Raw genomic sequence first — 21,530 nt, forward strand, 5'->3', positions numbered from 1 at the left:
CTTAGTGGGCCACCATCAGCTCCTAGTCCTGAGAATCCCATTGTGCTGTATGCATTTGGGAGGAGCAATTAAATTTCTCCCTGAAAAGGGTTGTCCAGACTGCACCCTCTCATCCCTCTTCCAGAAGGGAAGGTGGCCCTTAGGTTGAAAAGACCATGTTGTCCCAAGGTTCTCAGGAGTTGAGCAGAGAATAGGAATTGTGCCCTGTCTAGAAGCTTTCTTTTCTAATTATCCACCATAATTTCACCACCCTAGAGAGCTGCCTGTACTGGGTACTGGGTCAGACTGGCTCCACTTTCATCACCATCCTTCAGTAAAACCAACTCAAAAAAAAAAACCCACTGTGCTGACTGCATCCAACAAGAAGTGCTGCCAGGTTTTTTCTGCTGTAAAAGTTATAAGAGTTTTACTGAGATAAACTGGGATTTCCCCCCCCCCTCCTCTCCTTCCCCCAAAGCTAGTCATTCAAGGTACTGGTATGGGAGTAACCAACATTCCAAAAACACACTGTCTGGGCAAGTTCAGATCCACTGTACAGAGCATTCAGGTTTTTTAAGCAGCCATGAATCAGCATAGCCCTGTCTAGTGCTAATATTTACATTGCAAGCCAGCCCTTTTAAAAATAAAATGAGCACCGGTGTTCAAAACAGCAATAGACAAACCCCTGGGAGGAAAAAGGCTGATATATTTCTCCTCAGAGGGGTATTTAGATTCTTTATAAAGCATTACTCCTCCAGTGCCTTTTGAGTTTAAAATGACAGAAAACTTATTAAACAGAAAATAATTTCATTTGTACCATGTGAAACACAAAAAGAGGTGTCATTAGGGCATAAGAAGAAACCCTTCTAGTCCAGCATCCTGCTCTCACAGTGGCAAGATGCACTCTTGCTTGCTGCCTGTGAACCTCAGCAACTGACATTTGTAGGCACACTGCCTCTGCTGACAGTGGAGGGAGAAGGAAGGCACCTAAATGCAATAAAATAAATGAAGTTTACTTTACTTCATGCTGGAAGCCTAAAGGTACCCCTGACCGTTATGTCCAGTCGTCACCGACTCTGGAGTTGTGGCGCTCATCTCACTCTATAGGCCGAGGGAGCCGGCGTTTGTCCGCAGACAGCTTCCGGGTCATGTGACCAGCATGACTAAGCCGCTTCTGGTGAACCAGAGCAGCACACAGAAACGCTGTTTACCTTCCTGCTGTAGCGGTACCTATTTATCTACTTGCACTTTGACATGCTTTCAAACTGCTAGGTGGGCAGGAGCTGGGACCGAACAACGGGAGCTCACCACTGACCTTCTGATCGGCAAGCCCAAGGCTCAGTGGTTTAGACCACAGTGCCACCCGCGTCCCTAGCTTTTATGTGCCCCCAAACTAAGAAGGAGCTTGTAAGAGAATCTTGCTATGCTACTTCTGTAACCCCACTTCCTTAAAACCCACAAATTAAGTCCATTCAGAGATAAGCTAGGTAACACCTTTCATGACAAATACCTATCTTTCTTATTCAACTAGGTATTTCTACTGCTGGTACTGCAGAATAAAAGTGAACAGGTGGAGGGATGGAATTGCTGTGTATTCTAGGTCCTATGTGCATACAGCTGAATGCAATGTGTGTAGGTTTCCTATGTGCAATCCACACCTTCCTGTTTCATATACAATGATGTATGGCAAGGGCTATTATACAAATGCTTGGTATTGGCCCTGCACCATGCCTCATCCTTCTATTAAGCCTAAAATGAAGAACCTGTGGCCTTTGATTCCCCATGTGTAACACTGTCTATTCTCAAACTAAGGGTCATAACTTAATTCTATCCCTACACAGATGATTAAGGGCCCAGTTCTACTATGCCATAAGCTGCTGCACACTAAATTAAAAAATATTACACCTGGTATTTTAAAGGCATGGATGTGTTTCTATTTCCCCCCTCTTTTGATTTCTTAAATTTGGTTTTAATTGCATTTTTATAAGTTGCTTTGATCACATTTTTTTCCATGAACAAATGACTAGTAAATGCAAGAAGGAAGGGAAAGAAAGAAGGGGGGAAACAGTTTCCTCCTTGGTTTAGTACAATTGGTTTTTTCCCCCTCCCATCGACCACTTGAAAATTGATGGAGGTCTCATCAAACTGTTTTCTTTGCTGGTGTTCAGGGTAAAGGTTTAATGCTCATCTTTTAAGCTTTGTGTATAGATTTTTACGTTAGTGTAACTTTTAAAAACTGACTTGTATTAAGATGAACAAGGTCTGAAAATGGATTATTAAGATTATAAGGTTATAAGGATGTCCGTGAACAAGCATTAAGCAATGAAACCAAGAGGGGAAGGGGGAGAAAGTCAAGCAAAAATTATGGTTTAAATTTTTTTATTATGATGAGGGTTTTTTATTTTGTTTTTTGCATTTATCTTTTTCTTTTTTCCTTTTCTTCATATGTTGTTGTTAGGTTTATTTTTTATGTTATCTTTTGGAAAATGAATAAATTGTTATAAAAATATATTCTTTGCTGGTGCTCTAACAGTCAGAGTGCAAGCAAAACTGATATTTTCATTAGCTCAGTCTTGCCTTTCCAATGTAGTGGATGTCATTGGTGAGAGTGGTTTCGTGATTCACAGGGAGATATTAGAGTGATGGGGGAGGGACGTTAGCAAGAGGTGTGGGAGCAGAATGGAATGAGTGATGCTAGATGAGTAGTGGTTCTGCAAGATTTCTGTTTAGGTAGTGAGGAAAGTGGTTGGGAGGACATGTAAGGGAGAATCTGGGTGTGATATGTATCTGTTAGTGGGGTGAATGATGCATAATATGAGTCAGGATTTGCCTTTGCAAAGGGAGAGTGAAGAGATAAAGGATCTCTGACGCAAAATGTTTTCGAAATGGGCAGCTGTTCTTGCTTTTGGGAAATTTTATGGATTTATTTGGTATTGTGGTTTTTTGTTTGTTTGTTTGTTTGTTTGTTTTGTGTACACACTTTTGTTGTAGTTGTTGCAAACCACTTGAAGATGCTTTTGATGCTCAGAGGTATATAAATGCACTTCTGGGTTATATTAGAATAAAAATTAAAATATTACAACAGTCACAGGCCCCAGATGAGAGGCCTTTCTAATAATCCAGTACCAGTCAAAGCAGCCTTGATCACCTGAAATTGATATTCAGCAATCATTTGTGGCATCAGGAACAGATACTCCTAATTGTGTAACAATTGAATCACAAGCAGTCCATGGGCAACAGTATGAGAAATTCTTCCTTTGATTATTTGGCTGTTAGCCAGACAAAAAGGTACGAGATAAAGATGAAGGATTGCTGAATTGGTTTTTGTTGTTACTGTTTCTTCACCTTAGAGACTTCTTACTTGCTTGCTTTTATTTAATAGGTGTTTACCCTGCCTTATCGCAAGCAATTCAATAAATACAATTAAAAAACAACATAAATAAATAAAAAATACAGAGAGAAAAAGTCATAAATAAAACCACAGCAGAATAAAACCACATTCACCACGAAAAACAGAACAGACTTCAGAACTCACGTCATTCTCATTACAACCACAGCAGAGTAGATCAGCATCAAAAGACCATTAGGAAGAAGCATTAAAAGGGGGCTGGCAAATAAATCATGAAAATACCTTTCTTTCCTCTTCTTCTTTTTAAAAAAGGTCTTTCCAATACAGCAGAAAACTTGGGATGGAATTGAGATGCAAGACCACAAAAGCACAAAGTTGGAAGCGGTGGGAAAACTATTTGGCATGGGGTGGGGGAACATAAAGGACAACCATGTGTAGGGTACCCCCTTGAATGCCTTAGAAACAAGGCCTGAAAAGCAACTCACCCTGAGTTTGTGATGGGTCAACAAATGGATGGATTCCAGGACATGAAGGAGATTATACAGGGAAGTCAGCATCAGATAGGGAAACTTTGCTAAGAAGCACTGACCGCAAGATGCAGAAGGAGGAAACAACACTTAAGGAATACTTAAAGGACACTTAGGGCTCAACCACACTTCCCTTTGTCCTAGTTTATTCCATTTGCCCCTTGATTTCTAGGCACAGGTCTGAGAGGTTTTTCTTTCGTCCTGCTGCTTTTCCTGGGAAAACCCTGCTGATTACTGCTGAATCAGACCACATGTCACTCTATAGAAAACTCTACTGACATTTGTTCCGATTCAGTAGTAAACAGTTTTCCCAGGAAAAGCAGCAGGACAAAAGAAAAAGCCTCTCAGACCAGTGTCTAGAAATCATAGGGCAAACAGAAGTGTGGATGAACCCACAAGGGACTGCTTCATATGGAAAGCAAAACAGCAAAAGCCTGAAAACATAAGAAGAGCCTGTTGGTTCAGCCCAATGGTCCATCTAGTCCAGAATCCTGTTTGCACATTAGCAAACTAGATGCATGTGGGAAATCTGCAAGGATTGTTTGAGCACCAGAGCACTCTTCGCTCCTGTGGTTCCCAGCAACTGGTATTGTGAAGCATGATGCCTCTGACAGTAGAGGCATTACATAGCTATCACAGCTAAAGGTAAAGGTACCCCTGACCATTAGGTCCAGTCGTGACCGACTCTGGGGTTGCGCGCTCATCTCGCATTATTGGCTGAGGGAGCCGGCGTATAGCTTCCAGGTTATGTGGCCAGCATGACAAAGCCGCTTCTGGCAAACCAGAGCAGCACATGGAAACACCGTTTACCTTCCCGCTGTAGCGGTTCCTATTTATCTACTTGCATTTTGGCGTGCTTTCAAACTGCTAGGTTGGCAGGAGCTGGGACCAAGCAACGGGAGCTCACCCCGTCACAGGGATTCGAACTGCCGACCTTCTGATCAGGAAGCCCTAGGCTCAGTGGTTTAACCACAGCACCACCTCTACTCTCAACAATGCCTCTGACAGTAGAGGCATTACATAGCTATCACAGCTAGTAGCCAGTTATAACTGTGTCTTCCGCCAAAGTGCCTATCAGAACATAATTAAATAAAAACAATTTTGGGTTTGCAGTTTAACTTTTTAAATTATTTTTTTCATTTGTAAATCTAGCAAGGAAAGAGGAAAGAAAGAGAGAGGGGGGAATGGATTAAACTTTAAAAAGAAAAAAGAGATGGGTGAATTGTGCTAACAATAGTATTAACAAAAATAGTACTAGCACTCTGCACAAGAGCCAAGGCAGAGGGATAAGGTGAGAAAGTCACAACAGCAATGGAGTGTGTGCTTCAAAGCCACACAAGGAAACTTATCCCACATGGTTATTAACAGAAGCTTCTTTACAGAGTTAGAGCTGAACAGTAAAGAAAAAAAACCAATCTAGCAGATGGAAGCATCATCACTGCAGAAGGTGATCATGAACTACAATAAGCTAAATGGAGGGATGCTAACCATACCAGTGCAGGGCATACTATGCGTTCTCACCTTGGAAGGAGGGCTCCTGTCAGTTAAGCGCTTGGCTTCCAGAGGGCTCATAATCAAGACCCAGGGCAAAAGATACACAATTCAGAAGGGGTCAAGCCAGAGCAATTGCAAATGAGCAGCTATATCACCTAAGCACAGCAGAGCAACAACCGAGTGTCACTACACACAAGCAACCTGGTGGCTGCATTCACTGGGAGCATTGCCACCTGTGGCACAGATGCCCAGAAAGTCTAAAAGAATTACAGAGACAATTACAATGGACATAGGATCTCAAGGAATCTGAATGTCTCTATAGTAATATTTCAAGATGCTCTGAAAAACGAGAGGCAAATGTAAAATATGAGGCAAATGCAGTTCCCCAGAATCAGGATGGTGTAGAAGATGCCCAAAGATGCTAAAGAAGGGGAATACAGCATCATATTCGTCTCACCAGTCCTTGGGGAAAAGGCTTCATCAGGGAACACACTGTGCAACAGCCTTTCCCAACGTGGTGCCCTCCAGACACCAGGACACCTCCCAGGCACCACTGGGGCTGATGGGAGTTGTAGTCCAAAATGTCTGTAGTCCAAAATGTCTGGAGGCACCAGGCTGGGGAAGGCTGCACTTATATAACTTTCACATCCCTCACAGCTCTGGAACAGAACTGCGCACCAGCAACATGGTTCAGCAGCAGAAAGCAGATGCATGCTTCAAAGAATGACAAAGAGAGATCTCAAGATTTATCTGGAATGGGGAAAAGCCAAGGATAAAAAATAAGATACTTACAGATGTGAAAGAAAGAGGCGGATTCTCACTTCCAGATTTAAAACTGTACTATGAAGCTGTATCCCTAATATGGATCCGGGTTTGGATCAAGTAAGATAGAGAGGAAATAACAGAACTGGAAGGACATGACAACAGGTTTGGGTGGCATGCTTATCTATGGTATGGAAAGGCCACAATCATATAATAAGATCATTGTTTAAAGTGTGGGGAAAATACAAAGACCTACTAGAACCTAAGACACCTTGGTGGTTATCACCTATTGAGGCATTGTCACTTAAAACATTGGAAAAAGAGAGGGAATGGCCAACATATAGAGATTTATTGATAGAACATGAGGGAAAACTAAAACTGAAAGAATATGAAGAAATAAAAGAGCATCTTCAAAGTTGGTTGCACCATAGACAGGTAAAGGATATTTTTAAAGAGGACAATAAGAAAGGTTTATCATACTCGGTTTCCAAATTCCAAAAGGAAGTGATAGAAGAAAACTCGAAATTATTTTAAAAAGGCATACAATATCCTTTTGGAGTGGGAAACGAAAGATGAAGAAGTAAAGTCAGTAATGATAAAATGGGCACAAGATATAGGCCACAATATACAATTTGAAGACTGGATAAAATTGTGGAAAGTAAATTTGAAATTTATGAATTGTATATTGTTGAGAGAGAATTACATGAAGATGATGTAAAGATGGTATATATCACCAGTAAAACTAGCAAAAATGTATAAAAATGAAAAGAAGGAGTGTTGGAGGTGTGAGGCTGAAGGTACTTTTTATCATATGTGGTGGGGTTGTAAAAATGTATTGGGAAATGATATTTAATCAGTTGAATAAAATGTTGAAAATAACATTTGTTAAACAATCAGAAGCCTTACTATTAGGTATTTTAGGTCAAGATCTGCCAAAAGAGAAAAGGACATTATTTATGTATGCTACTACGGCGGTGAGAATTCTGATAGCACAAAAATGGAAGACTGGAGAAATTCCAACTAAAGAACAATGGCAAGAGAAATGGACGAATTATGCAGAACTGGCAAAATTGACGGACAGACTTCGAGAAAAGGACAATAGTGACTTTAAAAAAAGAGTGGGAACCATTTATAATATATTTGCAGAAACAAAGGAAGACTATTGACTTGATAGCAGGATTTAAATAAACACTCACATTTTTATTAACAAAGAACATTTAAAATAAAAGAAACTATATAGTGGACTTTTAAGAAACAGCAGTATGTAATAAGGGGGAAACAAACCAGAAGTAGAAGCTGAGGGAAGCCCAGGAGGGAAGGGAAGAGGTGATGTTATTGATATGAGATGTATGTAATGATAGAAAAAGAAAAGTGAATAAAAAAACAATATTTTTTTAAAAAAGACAGCCCTGGCAGACAGGCAGATTCTCCAGCTTGTGGTATATTATAAGATGGACTGAGACAACCTAATTTACAGCCTTTGCTCACCAGAACAACCTTTTATCGATGTATTATTACATGACTGTGAAAGGTACACCATATTATTAGGTGAAAGTAAGAGGCAGGATTGCTTTCATTTGTTGGTTTCTTGAGCCACATGTATATAAATCTCTATATATTTAAAGTGCTCCAAAGCAGCATATTCCCACTGTATAAAAGTGCAAATGCCTGGTTTGTAATGCTTGGAGTACAGTCAGGTAACCACAAAACCTCAAAGACCATTAGTCACACACCTGTAAATCAAAATACATTAAATATATATTTTCTGTGTGTCATCATCTGATCTATAAGGGTTTAGAATACTTGTAGGACTGTAATATATACTCAATGAGATCAAGAATCTTCAGCATTTAGATCTGGACCATTTTCACACAGAAAATCTGACATGAAAAAGGTAGAGCCTCTCCCTTATAATCTGAAAATGTATGATTGTCATCAGTGCAGCATAGAGAGAGGAAGAGGCCTGTTTTTAACTGATAATTACTGACATGGGTATTGCAAACATAGCTTTTAGTCACCCAAAGAGTCTGGCCATTTTCAAAACTGACATTCCATTGGCGTGTGACTCAGGTTTCTGCCTCTTCATTATTTAAGCTCAAATCTTATCCACGCTTACCTGAGAGGAAGTCCCATTGAACAAAGTGGGACTCAGTACTGAGTAAACATGCATAGGATTGTTCCCAAAACCATTGCCCCTTGATTCCATAAATTAATCCTCAGTGACCCCACCCCACCCTACAAAAAACATTATTTATAATAGCGATTTGCACATCCCACTAAGGATGTGCACAATAACATTCAAAAAGGTAATAATTAATTGCACATTTATTCAAAATAAAGTTTCTGGATACATTTCATATGGCATCCCTGTGTAGAGGGATTTACGTGCACATAGATGTAAGTGAGGGAGAAACAAAAGGCGGAAAAGTAAATGAACTACCGGTACCCGTTGACTTCGTCAGACCAATTGTGTTCCTAGACCTGCATTCTGTTTCTCACAGTGGCAAGCCAGATGCTGCAGGGAAGCCCACAAGCTTAAAGGCATGAAGGAAACAGACAGTCCTCTGCTACCATTAGCCCAGCAACAACTGTTATTGAGAGGTAGACTGCCTCTCAACACAAAGGCTCCATTTAGACATTATGGGAGTCCAAACAACATCTGAAAGGCATCCCCAGTCTGTAGTCATTGCCACCAATTGCAACAGAAAATTTCACAAGTCAATAATGCATCACAGGAAGAAGTATTGGGAGTAGTGGTGCATGTACTAGCTGTCAGTTGATTCTCAAAGTTGGGGGCTAATTAATAAAATTTAACACAAACTGAAAAAATGAACTCATAATGAACTTGTCCACTTTGGATGTACCACAAGGCAATGCATTGATTATGCTGCAAAACAGACACTCTCTTTTAAAGATCAGTGCTAGGTGTGTTGGCCTGTTAGAAAAATTCTCAAGCCCTTATTATGTCAATACTTTTATTAGGCCAAGAAAAATGTCACCAAACCTTTGACTTCCATAGAACCCTTCATCAGGAGTGGATGTTTAAAAAGCTGGGATGGGGTGAGAGAAAGAGAAAAGGATGTTGATGTTAAATCAAGCCATCTAAGGTCTGCATCTGATAAGTTTTCAGATGGTGGGAGGGAGGAGCTAGCAGATATTCAAATAAGTTGCTTCCAGGTGCTTTTTAAAAAGAGAGAGCCAAAACTGCACACACACATTCCATCTGCGGCAGCTGCCCTTCTGTCCCTCTGCCCTTAAATGGGGGTGGGGGGCGGGTTGGAGATCTTCCCAGCTAGATAACATCATAACTTTAAGCACGTTTGCTAAAAAGTAAACAGGACTCACCAGCAAGTGTGTTTATAGGAGTTCAGTCTTCATAGCAAGTTTACTCAGAAGCACATCCCACTTATGGTCAATAGGACTTACTCAAAAATTATGGCACACATACACTCAAGGGTAGGGATTAATTGATCTCATTAGATCTACCTCCTAATCATTTGAAGGTTGGCTCAGAAGTCAATCCCACTGAGTTAAATGCTTGTGCTACCCCAGGGTGTACCGTATGTGTGAGCTCAGGTTTGCAACTTGACCCTATACATGTTTACTTGGATCCAATAGGGCTGGCTATAGCATAGATTAGAAGATAGGTGGGCCGGGGTGGGGAGGAGGTATTGGTTCTCTACCAGGACCTGATCTAAGGTGGTCACAACAACAGCAGTACCATCACTATAAAGAAGAAATAGGTCCTTAAATGCATATTATTGTTGTTGTTGTTGTTGTTGTTGTTGTTAAGGTGGGTCATGCTGTGCCTGAAAAAAATGAGATTACTGAAAGCCTAATGAAATTTAAAGGATCTGACCTCTGCAGCCTACACAACCTCCAGGTCCTATACATGCTCAGCATAGCTGCCAAGTTATCCCTTTTTTTAAGGGATTTTCCCTTATGCTGAATAGGCTTCCTCGCGAGAAAAGGGAAAACTTGGCAGCTATGATGCTCAGGAGTCAGTTCCACCGCACCGACGGTTCCACCGCACTCAGTGGACCCGGGGCATAAGCCTGCTTGAGTTCTGTGGGACTGTCACTTCAGGGATCTTTAGCCAGAGAACTCTTTCTCCAGCCCTTATGAAATAAGCCCGTAGGGTTATATAGATACCGGTATATAGACAGCATTTGATCTATTGAAGCTTAGGGGAGCGGTGGATGGGGGGAGAGAAAGAGAGAAAATTAACTGTTCTTTTCAAAGTCTACAGGCAACCCACCCCTTCAGACGACCAAGAGAAAGCGAAGCCCTCCCGCTCCCTCCACGGCTCCAGTGGTGCCACCAGGGCAGGACTTCAGGGCAGACGTTAACGGCCCCCGGCTCCGACTCTGCAGAGGCCAAAAAGAGCTTGTCTGCCTCGCAGCATTTCGCATGATGGGGAACAATGCGCGTTGCCCCTCGCACCATACGTCTACGAAGTCTGGAGCTCGCAACGACTTGAAGTTCCCCGTGCGGTTTTACCTTGTCAAGTTTTGCGCGGCTCCTCCGCACGCGGTCCTGGCGCGGCCTGCCGAGGCTGGTGTCAAAGAAAGGCGCCAGCTGGTTCCTCATTCCAGAGGAGCAGGCTCTAGCGGCTTCCCCGCAGCTGCCGTCTGGTTTCGCCGCCGCCGCCTCGTAGCGGAGGGAATTTCCTCCGTTCCCAAAGCGCGGCCGTTCTCTCCCCGCCGCTGCAAAAAGGAATCCGAATACCAAGGGCAGTTTCCGCAACCCGAAAACCAACACAGACAGCTGTACACCCTTCCTCCTCCTCCTAGCTGAATCTACTTTTCACTGCTTTGCAAAACGTGCTTTAACTTTTTTTTAAAAAAAGTACTATTATTTTTCTCCGCCTCCTTTTCCTTGCCGTTTTTTCCCAGGCCAAGCTGACGCGCAAAGTTGCGGGAGAATCAGAAACCGGAGAGAGAAAGAGGCTGCTCTGGGCTTGCGGAGACACGTCGAGCAAGAAGCGTGGAGCAATTGCAGCTGCCGCCGCTATCCGTAAAGATTCACACGAGTTGGGGGGGGGGGCACATGCGTGTGAATTTGAGAACGCGGGAAGCCTTAATCTGTAAGGCTGGTTCCTCAGAGGCAGCCGGTTGTCCCGGGGCTCGCGTCGGAAAGCAAGGCAGTCTGGCCTCAGAACTGCTACTCGCTGGCTGTTGAGAAACTTCCCACCCCTTCTTCCTGCCACTGGGATCGCTTGGCAGGCTTCTTTTAAGGTATATCCCTACACTTATGACTTCTACCGTAGGAGCTCAAGGTGGCGCACATAGCTCTCCTGCTCTCCATGTTATCTTCATAACCTGTTAGGCTGTTTTGCCTGAGGGAAAATGCCTGGCCCAGTGTTACCCAATAAGCTTCATGGTTGAGTGGAGATTTGAACCCCAGTCTCCCAGGCCCTGGTCCGCACAATTTCCTTCCACCTTATTCAGCTTTCTGGAAATAAGCAGGGGGGGGGGGGAGAGGAAGAGGTCTGGCTCTTCTATGTAGAGTGAAGTAAGCAGGGGGGGGGGGGCTTTCTGGCATCAGACACCTTGAGGGCAATCCTATAAACATCTACCATGTCTGCTCAGAAACCATTCCTGTCCAATCCCTGGCATGCATTAACTTCAAAGCAAGCCCTCTGAAACTTTTTTTAAATAATTTTTATTGGTTTTACAATTTCAAATTCAACAATTATTTTCCATCAAAAAAAGAAGACTGAGAAATACAAAATATCCAACATGGAATATAAGAACTAAAAAAATATTAAAAAATTAAAACATCTTTTCAAAGGTTCTCTTTAACCTCCTGACTTCCCTCCATTTCCTTTCCTGGTTCATTGAATATATTACATACCATTAGTTTTTATTGTTTCAGTTCAAATTTCCTTCCATAAACTTTATCTTATTTTAATTGCTTGCAAGTGTTTAGTCAAAGCATGCCAATGTTTCTACTTCTTTATATTATTTTTGTACATATACAATAAATGCCTGCCTCCCATTCTTCATAGCTGCCAAGTTATCCCTTTTTTAAGGGATTTTCCCTTATGCTGAATAGGCTTCCTCACGAGAAAAGGGAAAACTTGGCAGCTAAGCATTCTTTTTTAAATTTCTCAATGTCATTGTCTCTGAGCTTTTCTGTAAGTTTTGCCATTTCTGCATAGTCCATTTTCAATTGCCATTCTACTATTGTTGGTATATTATCTTCCTTCCACCCCTCTTAATGCTTAAAAGGGTTAGGGGGAAAGTTGTTGCACTACAACACCCATCATCCCTGATCATTGGACATGTGGGCTGGGTACTGATGGGAGTTGGAGTCCAGCAAAAGAAAGACCACCAAAGGTTATCTTCCCCTAATGTATAGAAACATAGGAGGCGGACTTGTACTGAATCAGATGCATTGGCCTGTCTGACTCAGAACTGTCAACACAGACTGAAAGCAGTTCTTCAGGGGTTTCATTCCCAGCCCTACCTGGAGATGCTAGGGAATGAACCTGGGACCATCTGCCTGCATGTTTTGTAGCTTTTGACAGAAAAGCACTGCAATTTGGCTGGTTTAAGCACATGCCAGATTCTCCATAAATCCACTCAGCTCACCCGCCAACTTGGTCCCCCAAGATTTGCCTATGCTATTATACATCATATTACACCTAGCCATAAATACTGGGGGTTGAATCCAGACAAACAAAGGTCCCATCAAAATCAATGAGGACAAGTTAATCATGACTTTACCTACTTACATACCACTGATTTCAGCAGGAACTAAGTTCAACTAACTCCACCAAGATCCAACCCTGTATTAATAACGGGTTAGAAATACAACTCCCTTTTTTTTTTACAGTCTGTGGAAAATGATATGAGGAGGGTGTTCCCATATGATGCATCACCTGTACAAAGACTCATGGGGAAGAGCCATGACTCAGTGGCAGAGGACCTGTTTTGCATGCAGAAAGTTTCAGTTTCAGTCCTCAGCATCTGCAAATAGAGCGAGGAAAGTTCCTTGTCTGAAATCCCGGGGTTCCCAAAGTGGGTGGTACCACTTCCTGGGGGCAGTGGGATTACCTAAGGAGGCACTAAGAGGCAAGGGGTGGCAGGGGTGACTGAAGGTGCAAATGACTACCTTTGAAAAGCTGGTATCACTGGATCAAGTTCATCAATTTTGTTGAATTAAACTAAATATTTTTAACTGGATTTTGAATAAAACTGCAATTAATTGTTACTATTTTGAATGTTATTGTCTTAGTATCTTCCTTAGTGAGTTGTGCAAACTGCTATTTAGAACAATTTATCAAATAGGGGACACTGAAGATGAGTTTATGGAACCAAGAACACAATGCTCCGAAGAAGCTTGGGAACTTCTGGCTTAGACAACACCAAGCAAAATGGACCAGTGATCTGACTAAGTAAGTAAGGCAGTTTCCTGAACATTACATTAACTACACCATCCATCATTGAGTGTCTCTTTCTATTGTTTAGTGTCAGTTCCAGATTTTGTGGGTGGGTGGGAGAAGTTTGGGCAAGATCCGCTGTCTCTCTGTACCATAACACCACTCCCTTGGAGAGCACAACATATGTGGAAGATACATATGTGGAAGAAATGTATATTTTCATGTCATGATGAATTAAATATTGAGCTGTGTGATTTTTGGGTGGGTCTATATAGTTGATACAGTGCTGACCATCATTCAAGGAAATCATTGGTATATGAGGGATTGATTGTCTCTTCAATCAGAGTCAAAATCTTGCCCACAACTACTGGTACCACTTCCAAGACATGTCAAATCTTTATTTGATGCAGCAGTGGGGAACCAGTGGCCCTCCAGATATCATTGGATTCTAACTCCCATCAGACCCAGCCAGCATGGAAAGTAAGGGTGATGGGAACTGTAGCTCAGCAACAACTGAATGGTTACAGATTTACCACCATTGATTTAATGGTGCCTTCTCTTCCAGTTTGATACTAGCTGTGTTTTAGCAAGTATATATAACAATGTTATTAGGTTTGCCTCATTCCTGATATATTTACTATGGCTGTGCACAGCTTCTCCCCTCCCAGCTGCCCTGCCCTAGGTAACACCAGGACTACCTGCTCCTCATCAGATTCAGTCCCAATTAGTTTGGAGGTGGGGCTAATGTTTAATTAGGGTTTTAAAACTAAGGAGGGGAGAGTGAGGAGACATTACATCTTCTTTACCCCCACCAAGCAGATTTAGGGAGGGTGCACAGAGAGGGGGGAGTTCTGTTGCACAAGCACAAATCCTTGTATTTATAGAATATATTAGTTAATACAACTCTTTATTATTATTATTATTATTATTATTATTATTATTATTATTATTATTTAAATCACTGAATTGGAGGAAACCTGGGTTTAAGCCACCCTCACCAGCATGTGTGATTTGAGCCTTCATCATTCTACAACAAAGAATTTTGCTGTATCTCAATTAGAGATGGGGGAGATGTTAGGTTTGGTTAGAATATCAGTACGAAGCTACCTATTTTGCGCTTTCTGAAACAAAATGTGAATCAAAATTCACACTTCTCCACCCAAATATTGTCTACAAAAATGTGTCTGTTAAGGTAATGTGTGCATATTACTTCATATATTAAGTAAACTAATATTGAAATGCATTGCATTATGGGAAAATGCTTGCAAAAATGTCTGTATCAGGGAAATTGTATGCAAAAATGTGAATATTATGATAAATGTGCACTAAAATGCTGTTGAATTTTCATTAGGACTTTCAAAATAAATAAATTATAAGCTGATGCAGGAATGTAGAGACCTGAATTTAAGACTGAAAAAATGAGGAACAAACAAACGAAAACGGACAGATTCATTTATCCCTAAACTGGTTTCACCCCCACACCTATTTCAAACCCATCAATGAATATCATTTCACAGCTCCTGCAGGCTGCTGATTTCATTGCATTTCCTCTTGACAAGTTGCCTCCTCACTTCGTCAAAAGCAGAACATGGTAATGCATCAGAGTAATCCAAACATCCTTTTTAAAGCCTCTATCAGGGCCTGCCTGACTTTGGTTCCTGAGAATTTGTATAGCTCACTTCCCACTGGTATTTTTTTTAATGAAAATTGCTCATTAATGCCAGTAGGGACTTTTGACAAGATGCTGATGAAGACTTTAAAGAAAAAAAATTACTCTCAGCTGGATACCATCCTATCAGAGGTGCCTAAGGAGGATAAAATTATCCTCCTGAGTGATTTTAATGCAAGAGTTGGGCGAGATTTCCATCTGTGGCCTGGGACTATTGGGAAAGAAGGAATTGGCAACAGCAACCAGAATGGAATCTTACTTTTGACTATACGTGCAGCGCATAACCTTTTGTTACCAACACATTCTTTCAACAAAATAAATAAATTTTAAACATCATGGAGGCACCCTTAGTCCAACCACTGGCACCTCTTAGACTATGTAATTGTCCGAGCTGAAGACTGCCATGATGTGCTCCTTACCAGAACTATGATGAGTGCTGACAACTACTGGACAGATCACTGATTAATACACTTCACAATGGCTATCAAGATTATACCTAAACACTGGCTTCAAGGAAGAAAACCAAGGCACAAAATGAACACTCAAGCCCTTTAATATCCTATTAAGTGGGATTGCTTAAGGACCATCTGCTTTCAGAGTTCCCTGATAACATCAAGGAACACTGGACCAAGCTAAAAGCACCCATTATTGCAGCCTATGAACAAACTGCTCACTGGAAGGACAGATCCTGAAGCTGAGGCTCCAATACTTTGGCCACCTCATGAGAAGAGAAGAATCCTTGGAAAAGACCTTGATGTTGGGAAAGATGGAGGGCACTAGAAGAGGACGACAGAGGACGAGATGGTTGGACAGTGTTCTCGAAGCTACGAACATGAGTTTGACCAAACTGTGGGAGGCAGTGGAAGACAGGAGTGCCTGGCGTGCTATGGTCCATGGGGTCACGAAGAGTCGGACACGACTAAACGACTAAACAACAACAACAATGCACAAACTATTGGATACCAAACCAAGAAACGCCAGGACTGGTTTGATGAGAATGACAGTGAGATTGAATGCATTATTGACAGGAAAGGGAAGACCTTTCAGATCTGGCCAAGAGAAAGAAAATGCGCTACTAAGAAAAAAACCTATACCAATGCTAAGGCTAAGGTTCAAAGAAGAACCAGAGAACTAAAAAACAACCACCACAACCACCACAACCACCACCACCACCTGGTGGATAAAAAAGTTCAAGAGATCCAGCACTTAGCTGGACACTCATGGTGCAAAGCGTTTATTTAAAGCCACAAAGGCAATCTATGGGCCAATAAATAATGGCATATGCCCCCTACGCTCAACAGACGGTACCACACTTCTAAAAGATAACGAAGCTATTGCAATGTACTGGAAAGAACATTACCAACATCTCCTTAATGGCAACTCCCCTGTAGCTGCTGAAGTCTTCTCACAAATTCCACATAAACAAATTAGAGATGACCTTGCAGTATCTCCAAATCTGGGAGAGTTGTGTACAGCTATTAACCAAATGAAGAATAATAAAGCCAGCTGACCTGATGCGATACCTGCTAAAGTCTTCAAAGTGGGTGGAATTGAACTCAAACAACAACTTCACAAGCTCATCAGAAAAAAAATTGGGGGAGAGAGGAGATCCCAGCAGACTTTAAGGATGCCAAAATTATCAATCTCTTTTAAAAAGGTGATAGAATGGATTGCGGAAACTATTGAGGCATCTCTTTATTAGCTGCGGCTGGCAAAATTCTTGTAAGGTATCAGGATGCTGTCAGCAGCTCCCGGTTGGTTGCCCAGGAAAGTATAAAGACAAAGGAAAGTTCCTTACAGTCTTTTTTTTATTTCATTCGTTATAGCGGCTATCCAGCCTCTTGGATAATGGCACTGTCCCAAGTGAACCTCCACCCCTTGTCTCTCCCACTTCCTCATTCTCATCATCTCTTCTACGGGTGCTGCTACGTGCCCTCTGTCATTTGAGCTCTTTGCTCTCCTACTTTTGAGGCTCGCCGGGTTCCGGGAGATGGAGGGTCTGGAATGCTTTCTAATAACAATGTGTCAGCCAGCTGCTCTGGCTTTCCCATAATTTCCCAACTTTTCCCCTCATCTGCCTCTGAGCTGCGACCTCCCTCAAAGCCCTGTTGTAAATCTATATTGTCTATGTCCTCCCTGGAGGGGTCAGGCTGGGGAGGCGGTCTCCACTATTCCTCCTCTGCCCAGTCCCTGACACAGGTATCTTAATAAACAGTCTCCTGAGACTTCCGGTCTGCCGCCATTGCTGACTGGTGGGAGAATCTCGAGCTCTGAGATTCTCTAGTGCTGTGAGGGAAGGGGGAGCCGTGAGAATGCTGCAGACCCCTGAAAGAGCTCCAGATTGAGCATTCTGGAGACGTAGGGAATCAGCTGCACCTTTCTCTGTCTCCTCCGCCCCCCGGTAAGCACTACTATAAGGGAGCTGAGAGTGAGCGGAGTAGAGACGTGGTGCCTTGAGTCAATCTGCTGCCCTCGCAACGTGAAGCTCTGAGCCGGCAGCCTGTGGAGCGGTGGATTTTTCCAGATTTAAAGGATTTGAAAACATTGGACACTGTGAGTAAAGGAAAAGGATTTTTTAAAAAATAATTGAAAAGATTTGGACACGGGAGGAAATTAAAAGTCAATCTCCCCCATTGAGCAAATTGAGACGCAGTTAACTTGCCCGAAGCCGGGAAGCTGACAGGAAGTTTTTAATCACCAAAAATCAGACTTAAAACTTTCCCCCTAAGGCAGGGTAAAGGGGAGAAAGGTTGAATTTCACAAAATCCCTGTAAAGGTTCTTTAATTTGGTCTGGGGAAAGTCCCCCTGGAAGCTGGAGTCGGGTCCCTGGAGGGATCAGCGAACCGTCATTATGACATCACAATAGGATGGAATTTGTTTACCTCTTTGAGACTGAAAGCTGTCAACATTGAAGGAGCATAAAATACAAGGTTGTGAATAAGAAGTTTGACAGCTGCTCTTTTCATGAATGGATATATGAGTTTTAAGATATGAAGAATTAAAAATAAGAGTTTGTAACCAGATCGGGCATAATTTCTGTTTCTGAAGTTTGGAAATATGAACTGCGCCATTTCCTGCTGTAATCTGTGCTGTTCCCTTGAAATTGGAGACGACCAGGATGTCAGTAGACACATCATCTGACTTTATTGACTTTTGGAATTGCTTTTGGATTTTAGGGATGAACTGCATCAGAATGTTATACAGATTAAAAAAATAAGACAGAACTGTGCGGAAAGTGAGAAAGGACTAATCTCAGCAAAGTATGAAGAGAAGCAAGATGAACAATCATCAGCCATGGACAATGTAATTGAATTCAAAGATGATGAAGAAGCTGCATGGAACATTGTTCCTTCAGTGAGAAGGGGGGGAACAGGACTCATGCTTGATTCAAAAAGCCTTCAAGGAAGAACCAGCATGGAACAATGCCCTCCCAGTGAGAGAGGGAGGACAGGATCCATGCTGGGGCCAGAACTTAAGTGGTATCAAAATTGAGACATGGCTGGAAAGTGGCTATGTAGTTGGATGGTATTGTGCAACAGCTAGGAAATTGGGGAGGCAGCAGGGGAAGAAGAAGGGAGAGTGGTGGATAGGTGGTGAAAGAGCAGGAGTGAGGTGAGGAGTAATAATGGATATTATTTTCTGACTGATCAAGATGGCCAGAAACTGGAACAACCTATTGGAACTGGCTGATTCATCTGGGGGACCCTGAGTCCAGGGGGGGGGGGGCTGAATTAGATTTAAGTGTTTAAATGTTATTATGATAAAAGAAATAATATTTGAATGTATGGAAAATTTTGGGTATAAATTTGAGGCTAAGGGGAGAAATAGAGGATAGATGGATGTGGAAATAAATTTAGATTTGGATTAAGATAAATTACGGGTGAAAGATAGTCAATACATTGAAGAATAGAAATAGTTGTGAGATAATGAAAAAATGTGTTAAGAATGATTTAAGATAATAAATGAAAATTGCTTAATTTGGAGTTAAAAATGGACCCAGGGCATGGGGAATCAAGGAAGTCTACGATGTTAATTAAAATGTTAGATTTGATATGTTTTTCTTTTTTATGTTTTTATTCCTGTTTTTTATACTGTATTTTTTGTTGTTTTTGTGAATTTTTTGTGATTCGGAATGTTAGAAAATCAATAAATATTTGCAAATAAACAAACAAACCGTCTCCTAACAATTCCCAAAGCTACCCTTCCTGAATCCCAAAATGGTCTTAGACCTTCTAGGGCAGGCATGTCCAAAGTCTTTTGGGGGGGCCTAATCTGGCCTGCCAGTTGATTTAATCCGGCCCCCATGGCAGTATATATCGGGGGGGATCTCAACAACTTTGGGGTAAAATTGTAAAATAAGCCCAACAACTTTGGTTGACCCTCATGCATGTTCACTTCATCAAATCTGGCCTTCATTGAAAAAAGTTTGGGCACCCCTGTTAGGGGGACAGTGGACATGATTTTCACAGCTCGACAGCTTCAAGAAAAATGCAAAGAGAAAAACCAACCCTTTTATATGGCGTTTATTGACCTGTCTAAGGCCTTTGACACTGTAAATCATAATGCCCCATGGACTGTCCTTCTGAAAAGGCTGCCCAGTTAAATTTGTGAACATCATTTGGCTCTTCCATGATAATATGACAGCAACAATTGCTGATAACATTGGCTCTCAAAGTGAACCATTCACAGTGGAATCAGGTGTTAAAACAGGGTTGTGTTATCGCCCAAACTCTGTTCATTATTTTCATTGCCATGATTCTACACTTTGTTGAAAGGAAACTCCCCACTGGAGTAGAAACCATATATCAAACAGATGGAAAGCTCTTTAATCTGAGTAGGCTGAAAGCAAAGAGTAAGGTTACCATAACTTCTGTCATAGAGCTTCAGTATGCTGATGACAACGTAGCATGTGCACACTCAGAAGATGACCTCCAAACCATCCTAAATATCTTCGCAGAAGCTTACATAAAGCTTGGCCTATCATTCAACATCCAAAAAACCAAAGTGCTGCATGCACCAACAAGCAGAAAAGCAACCCCTCTGCAGCGCCACAAATTCAACTCAATTGTGTAACGTTGGAAAGTGTTGACACGGGCAGTTATCTTTCCACAAGGCCTGACATTGATGCCAAAATCCAGCATCGCCTGAGGTCTGTGCATGCAGCTTTCTCCCAAATGAAGTGCAGAGTGTTTGAGGACCGGCTCATTCACAGGGAAACCAAAATGCTTTTTTACAAACCTACTGTACTACCAACCTTACTGTATGCTTGTGAAACATGGACCACTTATAAATGCCATCTCCAACTCCTTGTAAGATTCCATCAACGGTGTCTCCGAAAAAAATTACACATCACTTAAGAAGATAGGCAAACTAATGCCAGTGTACTGGAAGAAGCAAAGTTCACCAGTGTCAAAGAGATGGTTCTTCAATATCAACTTCACTGGACTGGTCATGTTGTTCTGATGCCTGATTATCATCTTCCAAAGCAACTACTCTATTCTGAACTTAGAAATGGAAAGTGTAATGCTGGTGGTCAATAAAAGAAAGACTCTCTCTTTTCCTTTCCTATTTCTCCCTTATATAAATTTTTATAAAAATCCATTAAACATCTTTGTATATCCTCAATTTTTGTCCAGCATTTTTCTCCCTCTCTAACTTTTGTTATGATTTTTTCATTTTGCTTTTTCCTCAATTGCCAAGCTAGGAATTTCCCGGCCTTATTTCCAAATTCAAAATATCTTTGTCTATTCCATCTTAACTTTCTCTCCAATTCCTGGTCTACAACATTTTCCAATTCTTTTTGTAATATTTTAATTTGATTTGCCAATTTTCCCTTTTTTGGATTTCTCCCTAGCTCTTTTTCTTTTTCTTTGATTTTCTTTTTAATCTCCTCTATTTTTTCTTTTCTTTCTCTTTGTTTCCTTCCTTTTTGTTGTATATAAAGCCCTCTCAGGAATGCTTTACTGGTATCCCAGATTGTTGTTAATTTTGTCTCTTCCCTAATATTTATTTCAAAAAATTCTTTTAATGATAATTTTAATTTTTCTACAAAGGCCTCATCCCTTAAAACAGGGGTGTCAAACTCAAATTCATCGGGGGCCGCATCAGCAGTTTGGCCACCCTCAAAGGGCCGGTTGTGTCTGTAGGACTATGTGTCCACTCTTTATTATCATAAATTATTGTCACTGCATTCAATTATAACTGTTTTTTGTAATAATGTAAGCTCATTCCCGCCCCCACGTGGATCACATTCCTGCGTCGTGGCGCGTGTGTGGGAGGGGATGTAAACAAGGGAAATTTGAACAAAAGGTGGGGATCGACGGCTTCCGGGGGAGGGGCTCAACTAAACCTTCGGCAGGAAG

At 41.6% G+C, this 21,530-nt stretch overlaps 1 protein-coding gene across 2 annotated transcripts in view; it reads right to left on the minus strand.

Annotated features, from left to right (window-relative positions):
* Window positions 1-11,305, minus strand: part of ARHGEF9 (Cdc42 guanine nucleotide exchange factor 9) — a 272,440-nt gene extending 261,135 nt beyond the window's left edge. For both annotated transcript variants that reach the window (XM_035113485.2, XM_035113484.2), the window contains exon 1: window positions 10,612-11,305. The gene's annotated coding sequence lies outside the window, so the exon portion shown is untranslated. The remainder of the gene's footprint in view (window positions 1-10,611) is intronic.
* Window positions 11,306-21,530: the final 10,225 nt, after the last annotated feature.

This window comes from Zootoca vivipara, chromosome Z (assembly GCF_963506605.1).
Source record: "Zootoca vivipara chromosome Z, rZooViv1.1, whole genome shotgun sequence".
NCBI lineage: Eukaryota > Metazoa > Chordata > Lepidosauria > Squamata > Lacertidae > Zootoca > Zootoca vivipara.